This window comes from Vicugna pacos, chromosome 26 (assembly GCF_048564905.1).
Source record: "Vicugna pacos chromosome 26, VicPac4, whole genome shotgun sequence".
NCBI lineage: Eukaryota > Metazoa > Chordata > Mammalia > Artiodactyla > Camelidae > Vicugna > Vicugna pacos.
Window position 1 is genome coordinate 4,134,039 of NC_133012.1, and position 8,090 is coordinate 4,142,128.

At 49.3% G+C, this 8,090-nt stretch overlaps 1 long non-coding RNA gene across 2 annotated transcripts; it reads left to right on the forward strand.

The window, feature by feature from the left end:
• Positions 1–6,106: 6,106 nt before the first annotated feature.
• LOC140689580 (uncharacterized) lies at positions 6,107–7,749 on the forward strand. Of its 2 annotated transcripts, none has more exons than XR_012064616.1 (2): positions 6,107–6,193; positions 6,963–7,749. It is a non-coding gene; the product is annotated as an uncharacterized lncRNA (long non-coding RNA). The 2 variants fall into 2 exon arrangements; XR_012064615.1 differs by having other exon boundaries at positions 6,120–6,353.
• The last annotated feature ends 341 nt before the right edge of the window (positions 7,750–8,090 follow it).

Below are 8,090 nucleotides of genomic sequence, written 5' to 3' on the forward strand. Positions count from 1 at the left end.
GAGCCTGTTGTGCTATTAAGATTTCATACATTTGTAAGATATATTCAAAACTATATATGGGACACCCCCTTTCCCCTTTCCTCTACATTCTCTGGTTCAGAATTACACTTTTTTTTTAATTTTGGAAACATTTCTTTTTTTTTAATTGGAGTGTAGTCGATTTACAACATCAGTTTCAGGTGTACAGCAAAGTGATTCATTTATGTATATATATTTTGTTTCTTTTCCATCACGGCTCATTACAAGAAATTGAATATAGTTCCCTGTGCTATCCAGTAGGTCCTTGTTGTTTATCTCTTTTATATATAATAATGTGTTTCTGTTAATCCCAAACTCCTAATTTATCCTTCCCTCCTTTCCCCGCCCCCAGTAACCAGAGTTTGTTTTTTATGTCCCTGAGTCCAAATACCGCTGATTCATTTCACAGCTTCTCAGTGTTATTTCGCTTGGTCTTTATGATGATGCTATGGGAAAAAAAATGCCAATTCTTTTACATCCAAAGTTCCATTTCCTAGTTACTGATTTCTATTCATTTCTTGGTTAGCTAGAGTTATCTTCAAGATAATTTTCAGTAAACGGGTAAGGGAAGATATATTTATATTAAGATTTTTGCGTATCTGAAATATACATAAAATTCAGATATTTGCGTTTCTGAGAAGTCTTTCACACATGAAAAACGAAGTAGCTGTTCAAAAATTCTTGGGACACCAGCTTCTTCCTCAGAAGTCTGTATATATGGCTGCTGTCTTTTGGCATTTATTTTGGGAGAGAAACATGAAGTCAATGGGGTTTTGTTAAGTTGATAGAACTCTGGAAAAAATGGTGCTTTTTTTTTCTGGGCTGGAGCTTTTAAGATCTTTTCTGTATCTAATTTTTGCAAAAAATTTTCAAATATCCGTCTACGTATGTGGCCTCTTTCCGCTAATGTTTGTTGTAGGGGAGCTTTTATCTTTCTCTTAGGCTGAGTTTTCCAGAAAACAGAGCCTGAAACAAACCTTACGTGCCCCCATCCCCGCTACGTGAAAGCAGGGTGGTAAAGGGCGCGTGTCTATGACTTGGAGCCACTGCAGACAATTTTGGGAGGTGGACAGACATCGCATTAAACTGGGTAACGAGAAAGCTGTTCCCCGTTTAATTCTCCGCCGGTCCCCTCAACTACCTCAAGGGGAACGCCTTTGTGTGACACTAACATCTCCGCAAAGCGGGCTACTTCTTCTGAAAAATGGAAGAGGAGGCCTGAGGCTGAGCCCGGGCCAAGCTAGAAAGTGATAACATTATTGCACGCTCATGAAAACCCCAGGTCCCCTTAAAAGAGAGAGAGAGAGAGAGAGGATGAACTAGGTGAGCTGAGCATCCCTTTCCGCTGGCCGGCCTGCAGCTCTTTCTCCGGGGGCGACCCTGTCCAGCGCGGAGGGAATCTGAGCCCTGGGGCTTGATTTCCAAGCCCAAACCACTCATTATCCTCCATGTCCCGTTGGTGATCTAAGCTCATTGAACGTGGGATGGCACTGGCTTCTTCTCCATGGTCTCCGTTCTCAGCGGCTCAGAGCTGCCTTTGCTCTAAGCATCTTTCTGGGACGGTGAAAGTCTCTAAAACTGACCCGGGATTTTGTTTGGACGAGCGGCTGAAGTTCCTCCCTGTGCCACAAGGTGGCAGGGTTTGCCTGGAAAAGGTGCTCTTGACCGGCCATCGGCCACCCGCCCCCACTCCCACCCCGGCTCAGAGGCGTGGCGTCACCGAATTCTGTTCCTCCACAAATGTCATTTATATCGATCGCTCCTGTTCATGCGCCAAAGGGATTGAATGCCCGGGATACATTTTTGATGATGTCTATCGCCTTTTTTAGAAAAATAAACTAAAACAAATAAGTCTTTAACCCTTTCGATGGCTCCTTATAATAATGGGTGAGGCAAGATAATGTTAAAATTCTGGAGAGGAAGGGATGGAGAGAGAGAGGGACGAAACAAACAGGACAGATGGACGCGATGGAGGGGTTTTCCAGTCAATTCTGTCTTTCACTGCAGCACAGTTAGTATTTCAATATTGCCTCAATTTTACATGGTTCAGAAAGTTGGGAATGGCTTTGTTTTTTTTTTTTTTGGTCATTCCTTTGTGCCGGTGATGGGGTCTGCCTGAATTGGCTGTCAGTATGACCCTCCCCGACTCACGCCGTCACAATCTTACGCTTTTCAAGACACTCTGCCAAATGTGGCCACTGCTGCCTGCCTTTCTAACTGCTGATGGATGTTCTTTGAAATGACTTCCCAAAAAGAAAAACCAGAGGTTTCATATTTGGGAAGAAATAAAGAACCACCGAGATGTCGGAATCCTTCCTTCTGATCCTTTACTTTCAGCCTAAAAGATAACATAACATGCAAAGAAATAGGGAACAAATGAGGAAGCTCTTAATATGACGATTTTTAACACAAGGGCTTGGTGAGTACCTGCTGTATGCCAGATACTTAAACTGCATTTTATTTTTTGAGGTCTAAGTTGATGTAGTTTATCTTTCATGGTACAGTTTTGAAACTTCATGCAAAGGCAATGAATTTTCATATAACAAGCAGCCTGTCCCTGCTCCCTCTCATCTTCTAGGTTCCCAGCACCTGATCACCTGATCACAGCTCTGTTCACTCCCCTCACAGGAGAGGTTGGACCCCTGGAGCTCTGAGCTGTGTCACTGAGAAGGCCACCGAGATGCTCTCAGACCAGAGGCAGATAGATATCACCTGAATGACTCAGGTTCAATTCCCCAAACAGAGGAGGAGGCAGCTGGGAGGTAAATCTTGCCTGGAAGCCCATGACAGGGGCAGGGAGACTGGAGGCTCTGCGTGGACAGAGCAGCGTGTCAGCTGAGTCCGGAACTGGACTCCTGGCTGGATAGGGGCTGGCTGCTCACAGCTGACCTAACAAATCACGATCTGGCCAAATACTGCTTCTCAGAGACTTGCCCCAGCAGCAACGTCTATGGAATGATCCTAACAGGATGGCATCTTTTCAAGATACTCTGCCTAAGGAGTCAAAAGTAATTCCTTGGATTCCAGATCTGTTACTTTTAAAGGCTTGACTTCAGAGAAGGGGTGGTGGGGATTTTAGGGGTGAGGCAGGTCTGAGGTTTTCAGCATCAGTCTTGTCTGGCCCCTAAGACTCCCGGCAGTGGGGACTGTAAGTCTGTCCTCTGCAGGTCCAGCGGGTCCAGGGCTGGCTGACTTGCCGCCACCCAGGCAGCCGAATGTGGCTGGAGAAAAGCACGCTCCATGAGTAGTGTCCGCTTGACACTCACAACCACAGATTCTCAGTGGACCTCCAAGCATTCATGTTACTTTTGCCCAGAGGAAGAGTTCTTTCCTACTTTCTTACACATCTAAGAGGCTTTTTCCTCTCTCCATAAATCCTCAAACTTCTCTCCCATCCTGTTTCACTGATAAAATCAGAGCAGCTGGAAGGGAACTCCCAAAGTCTCCGGTCACTGCATCCGTGTGCATTGTCATGGGGGAGCCGCCCACAGTCCTGGGCACAGCCGCTCTCCATGGTCCATTCTCTCTCACCAGGTTCATGGCTCCAACAGTTATCCCCTCCCTCTCTCCCTCATCAGTTGCTCATCCTCTCCACTTTTGTATTATTCCAATCGGCCTTTGAGCATGCTGTTTCTCTCATTTAAAAAAAAGTTGACAAAATAAGATTTTTTCCCTCTAGTTTTCTCTTCAAATTCTTATTCATATATTTGTATTGATTCCAGGTTTCAGATGGCACCTTAGTTTTGGGTGTTGTGACCCTCCTGTCCCCCTGTTTTGTCACCCCTTGATGTTTAGACCAACCAGGAGTTCACTCTGCCCCACTTCGTGGACACTGCCCCCTTCTTAGGATGAGCCAGTGAGCAGCCTGAACGGTTCTGATGGGCTCCCTGGTGGACCCTGGTGTCAGGGTCTGTGTCATATTAGAAGGTGATGGGGAGGGGTCGGTGGGAGCCAGTATTGTTGGAGATGGGGACCTTCAGGCCCAACTTACACGGCCCTCCATTCCATGGCCCTGCCCATCATGGGCTCATCCCCACCTTAGACTCGGGGTGGACTGCACCCTGAGAGCTTCTGGGGGCACTTGAACAGGAGAGTGGTCAAGTGGTTAAATGACCCGTGGCAGAGTGGGCGGGGCCATGTGGACAGTCAGTTCCACTTCAACACGGTAAACAGTATCTGTCACCATCTGCTGAAGCCTCTGGGTATTTGCTTAGTAGCTTCAAAAGGATGAGCTCAGACCAGAGCCGTGAGGGGCAAGTGGGTTTGGAAATAGCTTATTGCTGCCACCAGACACTGGTGATGGGGGAGGGGGAGGGGTGAGAAGTGGAAAAGCCCGTTTTGGCCCATGATCTGTCATTTTCTAATCTTGTCACCTTGGACAAGTGACCATCCTTTTCATTTCCAGTCTTCAAGGTTTTCTATCTTGTTTTACCAGCAGAGTCATTAATTTTAAAATGTATTTCTTATGGAAGCCAAATTTATAATTATTACAGATCAAATCAATAGTAAGTCTGCTCTCACTGATTACAATAGTCAAGACATGGAAGCAACCTAAATCCAGATAACCAGATTAAAAAGATGCAGTGTATACATACAGTGGAATGTTACTCAGCCATAAAAAAGGATGAAATAATGCCATTTGCAGCAACATGGATGGACCTGGAGGTTATCATACTAAGCGAAGTAAGCCAGACAGAGAAAGAAAAATACCATATAATATCACTTATATGTGGAATCTTAAAAAATGACACAGATGAACTTATTTACAAAACAGACTCACAGACACAGAAAACAAATTTATGGATCCCGGGAGGAAAAGGGGTGGGGAGGGATGAATGAGGAGCTGGGGATTTGCACATGCTAACTACTGTATATAAAATAGGTCCTACTGTATAGTACAGGGAACTATATTCAAGATTTTATCATAGCCTATAATGAAAAGAATATGAAAAAGAATATATATGTATATAACTGAATCACTATGCTGTACACCAGAAATTAACACAACGTTGTAAACCAACTATAGTTCAATGGAAAAAAACAAACAAACAAGGAAGTCTGCTGTGATTGAGAAGGGGAGGATTGGGGTGGTCCAGAGCCCTGCCAAGCAGAACGCCTCCCCCAGACTGTGCATGCAGGGGCTCTCGGGGCTTCTCCGCCACACCCCTGGGGCTCTGCGGAATGCAACCCGGACCCTAAGGCCCTCCAGCTCTGACAGGTGGTGGTTTTGTGATCAGACCTGCTGTTGGGATCCCTGGCGTGGTAGCTGGGGATGCGTGAGCTGGCAATGTGTCGGAGAAGCCTAAGGGAGCCGTGGTCTGAAGCAGCGGGAGAGGACGAGAGGGCAGGGGGACCACGGATTCCCAGAGAAAAGTAATTCCCGGGACAGCCGCCTTCTGGTTTTGGACCAAGCATTCGCCTGGGACTTCCACCTCCGGGGAATCTTGCCGTCTTCCTGCTCTTTGTGGTGGGGGGAGGCTCCCCTGTCAGGACCCCCCCCCCCCGCCCTGTTACTGAAGATGCACTAACATCTGACACCAGTTTGCCAGCTGGTTTCTGAATCTTTGATTTCCTATCCCAGTTGGAAACGTGAAGATGCACAGGACACAGCCGTTCCTCGAGGCGCTCAAGAGCTGGTGGGAGGGTGTCTGGTGGAGATCCGGGCAGAGGCAACTCCAGCCCAGAGGGAGGCGCCACTGTCCCCGTCTGGGGGAGGCAGGAAGACACCATCTGGGCTGGGGATGAAGGCTCAGTGAGCGCTGATGTGCTGGGCAAGGAGAGGGGGGCCGGGGGCGGGGAGGATCCGTCGGCCGAAGGACCACGGTGTGCGGAGGCCCGGGGGTGCGGGGCATCACGCGGCTCTGGGACCCAGTCTGTGTACACAGAAGCTCGTGCTTGATAACCGGGCTCATATATCCCTCCTGTGGAGCCCACCCTGCAGGAGGAAAGGTCGCTGTGGATGCGTCTCCGACAGATGTGACTGTGGTGAACGTGGATAACCTCCGCCTCGTGGGCAGTGACGTCAATCCATCATTATGACGAGAATCTCCCACAATGACCTGCTCCTGGAATAAACAGCCACATGAGACCCAACCCGATTTTGGAGTTGTATGCTGTTTCCGCTGGCGCACTGGGTGACTTCTCATCCAAGGGGAGCTTCTCAGAGATTCGTCTGGTGCACGGCCCCGGCCCCGTGGGGGCAAAGGAAGGGAACGCGGGGCCATGGGAGATTCTCACCGAGATTTGAGGGCAGCAGCACCGACTATAGTGCAGTAACTTCCCTCTTTTGATCAGAAACAAATTCCAGAAGAGTGGGTCAGAGGCTGGTTTGAGGGGTGAGCTCCCTAGGAGAGAGGACCTTCACGTCGCGTGTCCCTGTGAGAATCTGCAGAAACAGTGATGCTCTCGCCTCGCCCTTTCCCGGGAAGCATCGTGAGGAGGAAGGAGGCTGTCACAGGGTTCTTGCTTGTGCTCAAAAGCCCGATTCTGGCCTTTCCTGTGTGCCGAGTCTCTGCGGGTCCTGACGGCTGTATTTCTGACCCAAGGCTGGTCACCAGCGCCCCCTGCCGGCCGTGTCACCCACCCTGACTGACCTGCCGGAAGGACCCACACAGAGACACCGAGGCGGGATGAGGGGGCGACTGAGAGCACCGGGCGGAATTGCTCAACAGGAGAAATTCGAGTGGCCCTCTCCGGGGCGGATGATGAGGCAGAGGACTCAGCCGAGCTGGTTTTCCAAGCGCAGCTGAGACTGCAATTCAGTCTCTCTGACACAAAACCTACCTCAGAGTGTTGGGGGGTGGGGGGGAGGTGCTTGTGGGAGATGTTTGAGAACTCTGGTCCAGGCTGGCTTATATGTCTTCGAGAGTCTAGGGTGAAATGTCTTGGCTTTTTTTTTTTCCCCCAGGTGACATCCTTTTTTTTTCTTTTTCTTTTCTTTTCAGGATGTCACCTGAAGCCCGTGGAGACCCCCAGAGGGAAGGTGTGTCCTTCTGTCCTCCCTGGATCCGGGCTCTCTCCCTGCCTGTAGCTGCACCTTCCCGGTGTCACCCTTTCTTCACGGGCTTAAAGCCTATTGGAATTGGATGGGGCCCCGGAGATCGCTGGATCTAATTGTACTGATAGTGAAGGAAAACTCAGAGAGAGAAACGAACTCGCCCAGCATCACACAGTTGTTAAGCCCCGTCTCCCACTTTGGCATTTGTCCTCAGCATCTCACCTACCACTCCGGTGATGCCTTCTCCTTGGCACCTCCCTTCTGGATTTCCTGAGTCGCGCACATTTTCACACCGAGACGAAAAAGCCAAGGCACGAGAAAAAGACACCCAGGAAAGCTCTTACCGCGACAGCTGACCGTGGGTCCCACCTCCTCCCGTTCTAACCCGTCCCCCGCCCCACCCAGGAAGCCGCCTTGGTTCAGATTCGTGCCGCAGTTAAAGCATCCTCCGCAGGTAGCTCGTGGTGCTTCTGGAGTGAGAGTTCATTAGGAAAAGTAATTATTCACCTGCCGCAGGCGTAACAAACTACCCCCCCATCACTCCTCCACCCCCTGTGCATCGTTAGGAAGCAGATCTTCGTCTTCTGTACTCTTCCCATAAAATATGCACTCCGGTGGCGCCAGACGATGGGTTATTCTTCCTTTATTTTTAAAAAGGCCTACACGAAATAAAAACAAGAGGCCCGAGGAGATCTAATTAAGACTCCATAAAGCCGAGCCTGGTATCTCTGTGATCTGGCTGGAGTCAGACCGCTGTTCTGGTTCTGTCCTGTTTTCGGTATAAATGAGTTCCTAATTCCTCCTTTTGTGCAGGACGGGTTCTCACGCCTCTATTCATTAAGTGGCTCCGGGGCCCTGCAGCAGAGCTTAATGGGAGTTGAAATTAACAGCCTCTGGCTTTGGCTCCGTGGTCGAGTAGGGAGTTCTGGGAAGAAGGGTCAATTTCCCTGGGTTTGGAGGCTGAGGGACTCAGTGGCATCTGGGTGACCTTGGAGGTATTTGAAGGGCAGCCCCATCAGTGTTTGCTCGAAGCCCAGAGGAGGGATTCACAGTTCAGGCCCCTCACTGTGAACTG